General features: G+C 45.2%; 1 long non-coding RNA gene across 1 annotated transcript in view; it reads right to left on the bottom strand.

Annotated features, from left to right (window-relative positions):
* Positions 1-612: 612 nt before the first annotated feature.
* Positions 613-16,517, bottom strand: part of LOC119376492 (uncharacterized) — a 30,409-nt gene continuing 14,504 nt past the window's right edge. Inside the window, exons 6-9 of the long non-coding RNA XR_005180580.1 lie at positions 15,529-15,636; positions 15,321-15,452; positions 10,437-10,578; positions 613-658 (exon numbers count right to left, since the gene is read on the bottom strand). This is a non-coding gene — a long non-coding RNA (uncharacterized LOC119376492). The remainder of the gene's footprint in view (positions 659-10,436; positions 10,579-15,320; positions 15,453-15,528; positions 15,637-16,517) is intronic.

The raw sequence follows: 16,517 nt of genomic DNA, 5'->3' as shown, positions 1-16,517 counted from the left end.
ACAGAATCACGCCAGGTCCTGAAGCTACTTTGTTAAGCGACTTGACGCAGGCGTTATGTCGGGGCAACGTCAATTGTGGTTGAGCTACGTGCTCTTATAACATGTATAAACATCAGGCATGTACTCCTATGACTCAATAAAAAAAATTCAATACAGCGTTGCTCGACCCCGAGGGAATAGGCTGACGAATGCTATGCAGATGTCCACGTCATGGCACAATAGAGTGCCCTTTGTTTCTATAAATTGACGACTGTGCTCTAACGTTAGTGCTCGTTACGTCGCACTATACACTACCCTTAAATGCCAGTGTTGTAAGGCATCCGTGACTATGCAATTTCTTTGAAATCTGTCCTCAAGTTCACATTTCCGATCTCGTCGCGCGATGTCATTTACCAGGATGCTAACGTTTGTGTACTAGTAAAAATATCGAGCCGAACAAGTGCAGTCTTCACTGATGCATGCAGGTCGATCAAGCTCTTTAGAATAAGTATACAAGAGGCCTTTCTGCAATCTCGGTATCTCAGCAGACAACGTAAAATACGAACCTTTCCTTGGCCACATGACATCCCTGGTAGAATACTTAAAGTCCAACAAGTATATCTGTAACCTGAATTTTTATGCAGCACGCCATTTTGCATTGCCTGTTGAGGCTGTAATCCTAGAAAAGTAGCATAAATATAAGCATTATTGCTATATTCCTGACGACTCCCTCATCCGTCTTGAACGAGAACTGACATAGCAGTTTCGAGTTTACACTTTAGAATCGTCTCAAACCCGGAATAATCTAGATATCCTTTGATCGTCTCATATTATTAATGAATAGCGATTACTATAATTCTTTTCTTAGCGCTCAACATCGTTTTGAGTTCATTCGATGTGTACGCGAGAAGACGTGACAGCACAGGCAGTGCTGCTCACGCGCCGCGCGCAGGACCGCCCCGCGGCAAGGATCCGAGCCCCGCTCTTATGTCAGCTATCTCCCAATAACACCAATCAGCTAAACGAAATACAGCGGCAGCCAGCAGCTTCGAAGCCAGTGAGGTGCGCACCACTATGCATACGCATACTATGCACGAGATATAGATATACTAACACTAACGAAAAAAGAAATATTCGATTTCTGTATGGTCTAAAGAAAAAACTTGGCATATTAAATAGATCCTCTTGATCTAATTATGGTATGTCTGATTATTATTTACGGTGTTGGGCTATAATGTTGCACTAGTGCTTATAGTTATTAGCCAATACGCGTCGCGATCTAGTTTCTTTTTGTATTGTTTGTATTTATTGCTTTGATGTTTCAGGTTATGCCACGCAGATATTCTCTGAAGCGGTTGAACTGTAAATAGAAGAGAAATATTTCATTCTATGCTCATTTTTACTTATGTATTTTGCCGTATCTTGCCCATGTACTGGTGGCAAGAGCTCTGTCAAGCTACGAAGAAGCAGATTTTTCTCTTGCCACCTTTTTTCGCTCTGTCGTGTACAGTACGGTCCACTGTTAAGGAAACACTCCAATGAGCACCTTTCATTTTGCTGGCCCTTTAACAGCAAGTAGACAAGGAAACATTGTTCATGCACTGCACGAGTCTGTCAAAAAGAGGCAGAACTGACAACCACCAGTAGTTTCATGCAAATCTAAGCAACTATGTTTTTGCAAGAGAGCGTAATCCAAACATGCCCTGGACGCAAGTCTTCCCTTTAACAGTGGACCCATCTGTACATAGGTCGGCAAGCTCACTCAGGTCAGGCCGTGAATCTGAGTCTGAGTCAGTCCGGGTGAGTAATATTTTGGTGAGTTTGAGTCCGAGTGAGTCTGGTTAAGAAAAATTTTAGTGAGTCTGAATCCTAATGAGTCCGGTTGAGAAAAAGTCACAGTTTCGTCGCAAGGGCGAAGCAATGAATGCGATAGCAAGAAACTAATGCTATAAGAAGTGAGGCTCGCCAATGGATACTCTCAGTTTGAACAGCGCTCCTGTTGCAAAGGCGGCCGAAGCAGCGAAGGAAACTAGCGTGCTTCAAGTGTCGAGCTGTGACACTTATAGTTCGCGCTCATCTTCTGTTTGTTCGTTTGGCGGCGTCCCTTGAGCTCGAGTGACTTTCGTACGCTCCGTAACATGAGCGCGAGCATCACGGTGAAAGCTCGAAACATCCCCTTCCGCTCACCACGAGAAAACCGCGCGAGCAGACAGCGGAAGGGCAAGGTTCTCCCTGCGCAAATATAAGAAGAAGCGAGCGCGCCGACGACTTTTATATCCGGCCGTCGCGCTCCTCGCGCCATCTCGGTGGTAACGAAGAAACGTTTATAAGCGCCTGCCGTCTCTGAGTCCTGCCAGCGGTAAAGGGTGTGCATATAACGCTCGCCGTTAGCTACCTTAAGGATCTGCGCTTTCTGGCGTAGTGGTAGCGTCAGGCGCTGTGGAACGAGAGGTCGCTGGTTCGATTCCGCGCTTCGGAAGCATTTTTCTGAATTGTTTTTCTTTGGGACTTTGATATATATATATATATATATATATATATATATATATATATATATATATATATTTATATATAATATATATATATATATATAATATATATATAATTAATAATGCTGTATACTATACGGTGCATGACGGCGGCGACGGCGACGGCAAATCCAGCCGAGACTGTCCATATATTACTATCGCATAGAACATTGTGAGACTGAGCCCGAGTGAGCCCTAAGCGCAGAAGATGTTACTTGAGTGATCTCAGTGAGCTCCATCTTTTTTTGCCGACCTATGGTCCTATGTAGTCATCTTCAGCATTACTGTCAGTCTTATATACGGATTACTTTGTACTCAAGCCTCTTCACACGTATCTCAATGCACTAGCGTACATACGACCAGTTTCCATATTTTGTTATCAGAGGCGTGAGTTTACCGGCGGTGCCATGGACTTCCCACCTCAATCTCTTTCAAGTGAGAGTTTTGTGAGTTGCGTGTTTCAATAAATGCCCTTAGTGGATTAAAACCACCGATAACTCGTAATTTGAGGTATAAGAATCAAAACCGTATCGCGCATCACAGATTAGGATATATTAGCGTTAAAGAGCATTGAAACCATGATCGAAAAGGCTAATTTTATTGTTAACGGACTCCATGAAGAGTCGACTAGCTCAGGCTCACTGAGACTCACGTCAGCTGTGAGTATAGTCTGAGTGAGTCCGGCTGAGTAATATGTTGATAGTTTAGTCCGAGTGGTTCGGTTGAGAAAAGTTTAGGTGATGGTCCGATTCCGTGAGTCCGTTTGAAAACATTTTGGTGAGTCTGAGTCCGTGTGAGCCCGCAGAAGACGCTAATCTTGTAGTATAGTAAACAACTTTATTGAGTGAGTCTGATGAGCTGCATTTTTTTTTTTGCCGACCTATGGTCGTGTACGTGAAAGACAAAATAACAGACCGATTGATCGTGTAGATAAGAGGTATCGCACACGTTGCTGCGAAATTCCGGCTGCGGAAAATCACGAACATACGCGTTCGATGGAACGCCATTTTAGTAAGCCGGTATTCCGGAATCTACCTTTAAATATGAGGCCTAAGCGCGCGCATTTCAAATCTTGCGGCGAATTGGTGGCACCACGTGAGTTCCATAGCCAACGCATACACTCGCACGCTTGCAGCTTCGCTGTCCGATAATTTCAGGCGTGGAACTTGGTATTTTTTTTTCATGCCAATCCCGAGGGGGTTCGAAGCTCTTCGAAATATGCGCACCGTGCACACGGAATACTCGTATCAGCTATATAAGCTGAGAGACCATGCTTCCACAATCAGCGTTTGGTACTCTTTAACAGCCATCCATAATTTTTCATAATTTGTTTCGTATGCGTCGCATGTTCCGGCAAGCGTAGGCCCACTAGTAGGCCCCACAACAGACCCATAAGCATAAAGCACTGCACGGGCTCGGGCCTACCCATACCCTGGTCCCGGCCCGGCCCGTGGGCCGGGCAGGACCAGGTAAAGTAGTTTTCCACGGTTGGCCGGGGCCGGGCTCAGGTCTGACGCTCCGCTCTTAGTGTTGGGCCCTGTTTTGACGTGGCGGGGCGGTCGGCTGGGCTTGTACGTTGCTCAGTTATTCTTAAAGGGCCAAATAACTGGCTTTCTAGCTTTTAAGTGTACTGTGGGAAGTCTAATGTCATTAATTCGACTGTCGTAAGTTTATTAGTAATACAGGAGAAAATCAAGGTCCAAGTTCCATTTTTAAATTTCACGCCAAAACCTCCGCGCGTGACCGCACGGATTTGTCGTATTTTAGGGGCATTGACGCAATGAATTTTCCGAAAATAGGAAACTTTGTATGTTATGTCTAAGGCTCCCTCAAAGATCAATGTAATACATTTTTACCGATTATGAACTACGTAAGCCCTAGTAGAAACCTCAAAAACTATGACATGGCGTTTGGTGGGCGAATTTCATGGTGGCGTCGCCACCCGCATTTTCTTTTTACGTGTTTTCTCGCTGACCAAGAGTCTTGTGGTGGCGAGCGTTGGGATTTTGTAACTGTGAAAGAGTAATGTTCTGACAATAGAAAAACTGTTTTTCTCTTCAGGTCCCTTAAGGTAATTCCACATACGTTGTGCATACATATATGTTCTGCATATTTTGTCTCAAAAGAACGCTTTCTTTTATGTAGGGCAAGCTATTTGGAGTTTTATGAGACACAAGTGCTGAACTTATTTTTAGGGGTGTGCGAATATTCGAGTTTCGAACTCGAATCGAATAGTACTTATCGAATAATTCAATTCGACTTTCACTTTGCTATATAGAAGGTTCGATAAATCACCAGGACGAATATCTGAAACGCGGCAAAGACCAATGGGGCAACTTGGTTAGGGTGGGGTGCTAAAACTAAAGCTAACGACGTTACAGTAGGCCTTTCGTTAAAACTTTCACCGATATCCTGGTTCAAAAGCGAGCACATACTTGTTTTAAAAGAGATTACTTGATCTCCGCACGCAAAAAAGAACACGAGAAAATTGTCAGCGCTTTACACTTCGCTACCACAACGAATGCACGGACTTCTTACGTTCGGTATTTCGGTCGCGTATACCGCATGCGTCGTGACACGTCCCGACATTGGCCGCGAAACCCTCGGTGATTGGCTTCACATGTTACAATTTGTTATCGCTTCAAAATACTTCAAAGAGCCCCTGATCCCGGAAGAACGATGATCCTTTGGAAACTTTAAAGAGCATGTAGCTGCACTTTACCCAGGTATCGGCAAAATTGCTCTGCGATACCTTCCCATCCCTGTTCCTGAGGTGCCCAGTGAGCGCAACTTTTCAACTGCATGAATACCGTAGCATCAGGGCGAGAGCCCGAAGCCAAGTCATGTGGAACAGCTTGTGTTTCTGCATGAAAATCTGTAGTGTTTTTGGTAGCAGTCACTCATCGCGTTATGTGCTGGACGACATGGGCAATTTCATTTTCTTGTTTTAAACGCGATAGCGTTAGAGAGCTCGTTTCGCAGAAATGCCGCCGTCGGTGTCGGCGTCGCTACGTCCTTGTGAGCGAAAAATCTTCCGTGACCGAAAATCGAGAAAGGTGCAAATAAAATAAACAATAAAATGTTCGGTCCCATTGAGGATCAAACCCGGGCCGCTCGAGTGGCAAGCACGTGTCCTACCACAAAGCCACGATGTTACTTGCAACTGCTTCGGGAAAAAACACTACATAAATGCCATGTAGTGGAAGGAGTCTCCTTAACGCATTTTGTTCGGCAGGTGTCACGACGAAAATGAGCCTATTCGGCGATTTGTAGGTGCACTGGCGAGGCCATCAAACTACGTTTTTTAGCGCGATGCCATGCTTCGAAAAAAGCCGGGATAGTGCAGCCATCGCCGCTAAAGACACACACGACCTTTCAAACAGCTCCAAAAATGGATAACTATGTCCATCTAGCGGAAAAAAATATCAAGCCCCTGCCTCCTTTCTAGAGGAGGCGTTTATCAAGCAAACAGCAAGCATTAGCTAATGTGCTGCCATCTGTGAGGCATTGTGAGAAATATGTCTCGACTCTAGCACAGGGAAGTGCTTTAGCTCGAAAACCTGTACCATTACTATAGAAACATAGCGCGCGCATGCGTGTGGTCTGTATGCGTGTGCGTGTAACAAGACACATTATTAGACAGCACACATTAATTAGATTAAACGTCTTTTTTGTGTGTTTTTTTTTCACTTTGGTCGGCGCAGTGCCTCGGGGTTTTTTTACCGTCACTACACATTAATAAGTATGCACTTAGTGGTTGAAGTGCGCACTAGGGGCCGGATTTCGCTATCGCGTTCAACTCTTAAGGCGAAGCTTAAGGGTCCCCCAATTTTTCTTGCAATTTTCAGTAAAACATATTGTATTCGATATTCGATATTTTTCGCCACTATTCGGCAATATTCGATTTGAATTCGATTCGAGATGAAATTTCAATATTCGCACACTCCTACTTGGTTTTCTTCTTGCATATGGGGCTACTTGATTTATCTCAAACGGAGCTAAAAGTAAAAAGACCAGGCGCTTATAGTTAACATCTCGCTATTCTGTGCTTTATTTGCATTCGCTAATATTTGAAATCCCAAATGTTATGCTGTATTCGCAGTAATAAATATAATATAATTAATTCATACTCATAACTTATCATCGCAACAGTGATCACAGAGCTCCAGAGCGGGAACATTCTTGGAAGTTCCAGCCATCCACTCGAACAGAATGTTTCGCGCGGTCTTGTTACATAAATCACTATAGAAACATTCTTTTTCCGTGTCTTCGTCACTGCTCTCAGCGGTCATTTGCCGCGAGATAGACATGCACAGCCTCCTTTGTGTGCCCACATTGTTGATGTCTGAGCTTTCGTCTTGTTCCGCTATATGTTGCGAGAGCTACATGATACTCCCACAACAGCGTTGGAATGTGCAGGAATAGCATAGGTGCATTAAACGAGGCGTGGGGCAAAGTATATTCGCTTGACTAAATACCTGGCTTGGAAAAATAGAATTTCTAATTCCGTGCCGGTGATGTCCCCTTACCTCAAACCATACGCATCCAATGAGTAAGCGCAGAGAATCTTTTTCCTGCCTTTATTACCAAACTAGAAGGAACCCAGAAAATAGACAGAAATCACTTCGCCCACCTTCTGCCAGTCCTACGCGCGTGGTCCAATGGCAACCTGCTACCGGTATAACATCGTTAGGAAGGCATACACCAATGTAATATGGAAAAAAAGAGCACGGTACAAACGGTACATAACATACACTGTTGAAACATGCAAGGAGAAGCCCTCAAATAGGAATTTTATAGATGATTTGGGACTGGCACGACGTTCGGGAACCAGAGGAATGAAGGGACGAACTGGACAGCTATGTTCATTCTGCCGAGGTCCACAAAGACATCCGAAATTTGCTCCAGAAGTGGAAGTCTAAGGACAACGACTGCCGACGCCTTCACAATTCGCAAGGCAGATCTTGTGCTCCCCTGTGGCTAGCGGAGCATTGCAAGAAACTTTAGCGCAGCAGGACATGTGATGCAACAGCCCATGGCGCGCGTAATGATTAATAGAAAATTTGATTTTTCGCAGAATAACATGTGAAGAAATAAGCTGTAAACTATGCCACATAAAGTTTCAATTGTCAAAGTTGTGTGCTTTTATTAACACAGAGAAGCGCCGTGTTTGCGTCACGCAACACCAGAGTTTACGGCGCGCGTTTTTTAACGTTCTTTACGGCATTCCCCGAGTAGTGGTCGCCAGTACATCGGTCAGACCGGCCGATGCTTTAATGACAGAGCTAAAGCCCATAATTTGAATGTGCGCAATCAAATGGGCGGTTTTTTTCTGGTGATCATTGCAAGCGTTGTGGCTGTATACCCTGATTTTCAACGGACGCAGTTTCTTAAGAAAGGGAAAGAAAAGGTTGAGCGCGAAATTGTGGAAGCTTTCTTCATGCATAAAGCAGGAGCGAAGTGCATTGGCAGGCCTTCCATTGTTGTTTCTGACGCAGAGATTGATTACCTCAAAGATTTTATTTAATGCTTCGTTTTTCACCCGCAGATCTCGTTTTAACACCGAAGCTGTTTAGCAAATCGTTCCTTGTCCGGCGAACCAAGAATCTATCATCATCATAAACGGGTATGTGCCACATAAATTGCACAAATCTCACTACCATTATCATAGACGGGTATGTGCCACAAAATCGGGTAAATCCAACTACTCACAACTGGTCCACTAAATATGAAACAACAAAAGAAAGAAAGAAGAAAGGAAAAAGAAAGAAGAAGAAAGAAAGAAGAAAGAAAGAAAGAAAGAAAGAAAGAAAAGAAAGAAAGAAAGAAAGAAGAAAGAAAGGCAAAGAAAGAGGTAGAAAGAAACAGCAAGAGAGATAACAAAAGCCTTGATAGTATAGTATAGCAAGCGGGTGAGAAAGGAAAGTGAGTGTGAGGAGGAGGGAAATACCTATAGTGTACAAAGAGATAGAAAGAAATAGACAGAGAGAGATAGAAAGAAACAAACACAAATAAGAGATAAAAAAAGAGACATCACGAAAGAGTGAAATAGAGAGAAACAACAAAGAACGAGAGAAGGAAACAAAGAGAGAGAGAGAGAGCAAAGCTAGAAAGAAAGTGGAAGCGAGAAATAGAGAGAGAGAGAAAAAAAGAAATGGATGGTGAGAGAAAGAAAGAGACAGTGACAAAAGAGATAGGAAAAACAGATAGAAATAGAAAAAGATAAGCAAGAGAAAAAAATAGAAACAAGGAAGTAGCTGACTTTTCTTTCAGGCTTGGCACAACTAGTGCGAAGCTACCTTAATTTTTTCTTTACGTCTTTTAGTTTTTTCGTCGTGTTTGTGCCTTTTCACGCGAAGCGTCCACCAGCTATTACGTTTTGTTTATGTTTGCCCCTACTGCTCTTTTAGTGCGGCACACATGCTTCAAATGAATCATCCGCTTGTTTTTATTGCTGTTCGTCATTCCTGGTAGAACGTGGCTTGTGAAAACAAATTTGAGCGATTGCACTGGCGATTGCGACAAACATGAGTTCTGAGTAAGCGCCCGTCGTGTCTACTATGTGTCTCTGTCGGTGTGTTTTTTAGCGCTGCTCCACGAAAGTTCGAAAATTTATACATTGTATGCTATCAGTGGTGCGATATATGAAAAGAATGCTATGACAAATAGTTTTTTTTCTTCCTTTCGGCTGTTTATATGTATTTCGAAGAGTACACGTGGTGCACGCGGTTCGTTATAATTTTTATCTAGGTTAGTCCACTTACAACAAAGGTAAAAATTCGCAGGGTCCCTTATCCATTCACCTATGACGACTCGAAGGCGAAAGCCATCTTCTAGTTTTTCTTCTCAGTCAGTGTGTTAAACCTGCCCGCCACCCTCTGAAAGCTTTCTGCACCTAACATGGTTTTCCGCTGCCTCCAGGATAGGAGGCAGCTCGGCTGGTTTTGCGCTGCCTCCGTGACGGGCCCACCGTTGACGAAGCAAGGACGTCGTTTGATGACGACACCATGTGACGTCACGTTATGTGACGGTTTAGGCGATATGTGACGTCATGGTGGCTTCATGTGGTGACGTCATCACGTGATGACGATTTTTTTTTTTGCCCCACTCGTGTTGACGCCGCCGACGGGGACGCCGACGCGAGACGTCGGTAAATTTTCGAGTTTGCTCAGGCATCTAAGGCTTTCGCCTTGATAATTCTTTTTCTCTATTTTGCTTGTTGTGACAAGGTGCTTCTATGTTCAAGACAGGTAGACAGGTATCGCGAAGGGTGCCCGATCGGTTTATTGGTGCAGCATGCTTTAAATTTCCAGAGAGAGCGCTCCCTATTGAAACTGAACTCATGCTGCAAATCACTTTTTTGTTCCACGTTCTTGATGGTTCCCATTGTATTTGCAGAAAAGATACGTACTAGATAACCGCTGCGAACTAATGTTCATCGTGCCCAGTACGTCCGCTCAACTGTTTCCACTGTGAGGCCCTTTTGTAAAAGAAATTACCGTAGGTTAAAGTACAATTGTTAGCGAAGCATGCGCCAACAAAGCGTAAATATTTGCTACTTCAAAAGCCTAGCTGTCGGATCTATGTTCGGGCAACAACGCCTGGATTACTGGCTCGGGCCCTTGTCGCGCCCGATATGCAGTCGGGCCGGGCCGGGCCGGGTAGGTGAAATTTTTTCTCGGGTTCGGGCCGGGCCCGGGACTTGCTTTGAGTCACCGGGCGGGCTCGGGCGGGTAAACGTAAACGAGTGACAGGCCCGGGCTGGGCACGGGCCGAGCACCACGGGCCGTGCAGTGCTCTACTATAGCATAATGAGAAATCGTAAGCGCTGTCAGCATTGGAAAGAATACGCGAGTCTCAGCAACATCTATGCGAGTGCTTTAGGAGCACATATTCAAAAACGACAAGGTGTGTGACTAAGCAACTCACGTTCTTAATAAACCATCTTCCACTTTTCTTCAACGTCTTCTTGCAGTAATGCAACGCTCGCACTGTTTGGCCTGGATATTTCTTGAATTTTTCCATGTAGTTCGTCTTCGTCTTCACCTCTATGCACTCCGGCTTAAGTTTCCTGCAATATCGAGGGTCACAAAGTGACTGCAACATTATGCAATGAGTCATGCAGGCAAAAACTGGGGCACCTTTCTCCAGCTGTTTAACGAAATGCCGAAAAAAACTCAGAAAGCGCTTATTTCACTCGCCCAGCACCCCCACGCCGGCCACAGCTCACCGATTGTTGTATGGTATATAAGTCACGTGGTCTTTACACCTCAGAAAGGTATCCGATAAAAGCGCGCGCCAGCTCGTTCGAAGCCGCTAGCTTCTGTTTTCAGAAACGGCTCCCACTTGAGCATAGACAACAGTCTTATTCGTTGAATCACAGCAAACCATCGAAAAAAAAACTTTGTTTTGTAAACGAGATTTTACGTCCGTGCGCTCGCAAGGCGGCCGTCTAATCATACTCTGTATTGACTTCTTTATTGAGAATGCGCATTGTGGTGAACACTTTTCAAGGTCTGAGTGAAGTAGCTTTGTACGGGACTCTGACGATTGCCCTGCGAAAGGGGCGTTTTCCGAAGGAACCTCATTAACTACCTCGTTGAAGAGCGAGAAGCCAATGACCACTGCAGATAATGAAGCTTATGACCCAACTCGTTATATTTTCAATGTAAAGTTCGGAAAAATTGCAATGCGATGTTGAGAGGTGATGTAAGCATTCAGTCTCCAACATAAAAATATTTCCATTGTATAGCTCGTCTAGGCTGCCAGACATTCGTTTTCTTGTTATCAGCTTCGTAATTCCTTTTATGCAAACTAGAATGTTCAGTGACAAACAAACTAGCAAGCATGGATCAGAGCCTATCTTTCTCCATTTTATTGCTGCATAATGATTATACCTAGTGCTTAATGGTGCAAGGAGCATGATGGCTAGATATTATTGCTCTAGAAATATTTCAAGCCGGAAGAATTCTGACCATGTTATCAACAAGACCTAATCTCGTCATTTCTAATGCACGCTATTAAATGCGAAGCATTTCCCGGTGAACCAACGACACTTTGACCGTAATTATCCCCTGTCTGGTCGCCTACGTCTGTTCTCATGGTCGTTTTCTTAAATCGGTATATAAGAAACTGGCGTACGATGAGATGAATGTACAACTACATTGAATGATAGATATTTATATAAACAACGTGATACGTTTGCGGTCGGGTCATGATACGTTTGTCATTCACGTCACAATAAATAATGACACCCCTCCACCTCCCTGACGTATGGTGGCATGCCATTGCCGCATTACCCGGACCGGGTACGAAAAATGCGTCACACGTGATGGAACGTTAATCTTTACGGCCTACATCAGGCTAGGAACAGCTATAGATACATTGAAAAATTTAGAACAACAATGGTTAAATGAAAAAGGCATGTCATTTCGTACAGCTTGTTCTCTTCGTTTATACAACACACCCTCCCTGCCTTTCACGTAAGCTTTGTCTCTCTATCTCTATACAACACACAAGCAGACAAAATCAGTGAATTGCGGCTGTAGTTCTGTTTCTTTGCTGCTATGAATACCAATATAATAAGCATACAGTAAAAGCTCGTTAAGGCGGCCACCGTTATTAGAAAAATCTGGTGATTCAGACGTTTTCTGGCCCCGGTGAGCACATAAATCATGTCATGGCATCAAACTCTCGTTAATTCTGTCATATTTGGCCGGAGCGTGCTTAATTGGAACGAACCTGAGAGCGCCCCAAGCACAAGGCGCCGCAGATGTGCGACGCAAAGGAGCGAAAACGGCCTTTTCCAACAGCCGAAACGGCCGCGGGCCTTCAGAAAGGTAGGGTCGCCATCTACAATCTTACCGCAATCGGTTGTGTGGTGAGAAAGCTTCAGCGGCTGCGGTAAACGTTTCGTTTTCAATTTTACTCGGCGCACGCGAAGTGCGTGGGCTCGGTCTATAAACGCGTCGATAGCGTATAGGGCCAAAGCTGCGGCAAGCAGTAGTTTCCTTTTCGCCGCGTGCCTTCAGAACTGCGTAGTCGCCATCCATGGTTGGGCATTAGTGAACCAGGTTTATTCAGCAGCATATGCGGTGCTCAGTAATTACGTTTCGACACTGTACGTAGGCCGTGCGTTTGCCTTCAGAACCGAGTGTACGATATGATCGCGTTTTAAGAGACCACGGTTTCACCACAGCGGATGTAGCATTCAGTAGCTTCGTTTTGACTTCGGACAACGCGCGCGCAATGTCACAAAATGCAGTAAGGTAGAGAGGTTGGCCAGTTGCGAACGACGAATACTTGTAAAACCAGCGCGAACACGACGCAGGCACAAGACGAGAAGGACACAGTACAGGCGCTGTCTAACAAATGAAGTTTATTGAATCAAAACGGAACGCACGAAAAACGAGCACCACGCGTGCGCAGGAACTTCAGGTCACGTTAAAGAAATCGCTAAGCGTGTGTACCTCGCAGCCTAGCATAGAAGCAAAAGGTTCAGATATGCAATCATCACTCAACATTTTGATGCATAACGCTTGCGCAAGTTCACAAGCTGTTAGACATCACTCGTACTTTGTCCATCTCGTCTTAGGTCCCCGTCGCGTTCACGTTGATTTTCCAAGTATGCGTCACAACATGCAAACTTGGAAGCTGTTGAAGATGAAGAGCTTCAGCCGTAGTCCGCATGCTGGCATAAAACTCGCTTGCTACATCGTGATGGGCGAGCTATCGGTTGCTGGTCATTTTCAGGCGAAAAAATATTGTCACGTGCACGTGGCGGTGCTGGTACATAAAGGATCGGTTCATAGCACGTTTCGGCTTAAGACAAGGGTATCTTGAGCCGCGCTCGCACTGTCAACGAAGTCCCGAATGACGAACATTGCGGCTTTCACACTGCTTTTACGCAAGATATTACGAATTGCAGTTTTAGAATCAGAGAAAATATACTCAGCGGAGGAGTGAACAATTGCTGACGCAATTGCCGCCTCCTCTGCTTCCAGGGATTCTGTCGAATTTGGAATGGACGCACTAGCGACCAGGTTTTGAATTTCGCCACTTTCAAAATCCACTCTCCGGCCGCTAGAATCCTTGAGTTATCTCCTCCGCCTGATCGCCTCATCACCCTCCTTTGGGTCCCTGCGCACAGTGGACACCCAGGCAACACGGCCGCTCACACCCAAGCCCGAGCACTCGTCAACCGGGCTCAAAGCGACCTGCCTTCGCTTCGCGGTGCCAGGGATCGACTCCTCAGCTACCACGACATCACACTCTTTTACCGAAATTCCCGCCTAACGTATCCCCCACCACATAAATCTCTCTCCAGAGGTGACCAGGTTTTGTGGCGCAGACTTCAAACGGCCACAGTCACGACTCCTTTCCTTCTCTCCCTTATTACGCATGACGAAACTTCTCCTCATTGCAACTTGTGCCCGAGCACCAGAGCCGACTTCAATCACGTTTTTGTGAATTGCCCAAACAAACCCAAGCCCCCGTGGTAAGGGTCAGAACACCAGGAGCGATGGGAGGCTACTCTGCGCAGCTCGCAACCGGAGTTACAGCTCCGGACAGTGGGCTGGGCCAGAGGGGTCGCCGAAGCACAGAAGTGTGCGGCCACCTAGAGCGGCCCGAGGGCTCATCGTCGTCCTGCTTCCGCTTCCCCCCACACACCCCCCCTCACATGATTCTTTCACGAATCAATAAAGTTGTTACCTACCTACCTTACGCAAGATATGTAGTGAATTTATGTATTCATCAACACAATGGAAATGCACTGATGTAGTATAGACATGTTTATGGTTTTCCTCGATACTTCCGATAATTCGGCATTTGGTTTATTCGTACACTTTTTCCGGTGCCGTGAAACCGAATTAACGAGCTTTCAGTGTTTATACTATACGGCTCACCAAGCTGCAACCTGGCGTTGCCCGACCCTGCAGGACTTCGCCTGCGAACGCTACTTGTGATATAATGTCAGCGCACCGTACCATCAGTTTTTATTCAAAGAATCTATCGTCTGCGCTCTGACAGTAAGGCGGACCACAAGCTAATTTTATCCGTCGCAGTGATGCCGGCGTGCGTGCTAAGCCTACATCAAGCACACAACTACTGCATTTACATAAAGGCGTCGCTCCGCACTGTAACCCTTTAGGAGACTACATGCCGTCTAAAAGGAAAATACTTCCTTTCTTTGTGCGCAGAACCTTTGAGAAAAGAAGTCAGATAGGACAGAGCGCCAACTCTCGAACGTTCTACGCACAAAGAAAGTATTTTCCTTTTAGAGCGCAGTACCAACCAGCCCAAGCGGCCACCCTGCTACACGCCGGTCGGTCTTCGGAGTTTACGTCTTCGATGTAGCGGCCTGGAAATGTTGTTCCATCCTCCACCGCTTTCCTCCTCCCGTTACCGATGTCCTTTTATCGCCTTTCCCCCTCTTGCATTTTTCACAATATGTCACTCATCACCACTTCACAGCCGCATTAGTTTTCATTTATTCTCTTCGGTGCAAATCGTTCGCTCTGTTACGCCGATGACGCGAAATGCACCAGTGGGCGCGCAGGAGCTGCGATGCAAAATGCTAAGTACAAATACACTGAAATCGTGTGCCAAGAGCCAAGCTATAATTATACTAAAGGGACGTAGGAATTAATTTAACTGGGTCTATCATAGCTGCATATCAAATGCTTCCATCTTGCGGCACTTGCAGTTCTATCGAAAATCTGTGCAATACTTTCTATATGCTGGAGTTCCTCCTTTGTTGCCACATAGAATACCTAATATATTACATTATGCTTCGGGAGAACTGCAACTTACTTGTAGACATCTCGCATGGATCTTTCGCTGCAAGGGGAAACGCGATACTTTTTTAGTCCTCCGTCCACATAACTCATCAAGTATCCTTCTTCCCAAGGACACTCAGGGGTTTCATCGTGTGGCGACCCCATCCTGTAAAAAAAAGTTTATTTGTGGCTGTTTGCTTAAGCATTACGCTTACATTCCGGTTCGAGCCAAATCCACTTACACGTGACACAGCTCATGGGCCATCTTGTAATTCCTTCGTAGGAAGTAGCCGTGTCTTCACCCTCGCCAATCCTCAGCTTTCCGCAAACAGTGCCACGGAATGCAAGACCTGAAGAATAGTTTGGTTCAACAAAGATAAAAAGTAGTCAGTTGTTATAATTATTGACTATGTTGCAAAAACTGAAAGCCCAGAATAATGTTGCGTGATGCTAAATAGTGGTGACTGCTACTTGCAATGGTTTATACATTCCATTCATTATAGGTTAAATACCGCGATACCGAAGAAATTTGCACATAGCATTATTGACACTTGTTTATACTGCCTGCATCACAGCCTGCCGCGAGCACTCGGTTTTATAGTACAGGCAGGGCCATCAACTTGTGAAAGTACGATGGCCTCATGAAGTCCATCACACACTGAATATTTCATGCATCACAGACAGGGGCGGAGGCAGAACTTTTTTTCGGGGGCAGGGGGGGGGTGCTCTGATCCGAAGCGGGGGCCGGGCAGGCAAGTGTGGTTGAGCGTCATTTTGTGCTCTGTGTACCATGACAACAAAACATTGGGGGGGGGGGGGGGGGCACGGGCCCGCTGTGCCACTCCCTGGGGGCGCCACTGATCACAGAATATGGAAAGGTGAAGAAGATAACGATTTTACAATATAACAGCAGTTTCTGAAAGAAACACGTGGTAAGTTGTAACAGTGTATACGTAAGCTCAAATGTAGCCGTCCACAACGACAGCTTATATAATATCACATATACAAACTCTTGTGTTGTGCTGCAACGATTCAACACCACGTGCTTAAAGCTATCTCATTTGTGGCTTCAGCAGAAGCAATAATACTTTGCCACACTTCCCACATGGAGTCATAGATCGAAATGCTATGCTAACTAGAAATTCAAGAATGTTTCGATTCTACACAGGCAGATACTATCAAAAGAGAGAGAGTGGTTCGTGAAAGAAATGAAAGGGGGCGCTATCTTCTG

Source organism: Rhipicephalus sanguineus, unplaced genomic scaffold (assembly GCF_013339695.2).
Source record: "Rhipicephalus sanguineus isolate Rsan-2018 unplaced genomic scaffold, BIME_Rsan_1.4 Seq12351, whole genome shotgun sequence".
Taxonomy (NCBI): domain Eukaryota; kingdom Metazoa; phylum Arthropoda; class Arachnida; order Ixodida; family Ixodidae; genus Rhipicephalus; species Rhipicephalus sanguineus.
Note: the sequence above shows the minus strand (reverse complement) of the source record. Positions and strands in the feature narration are given on the sequence as shown.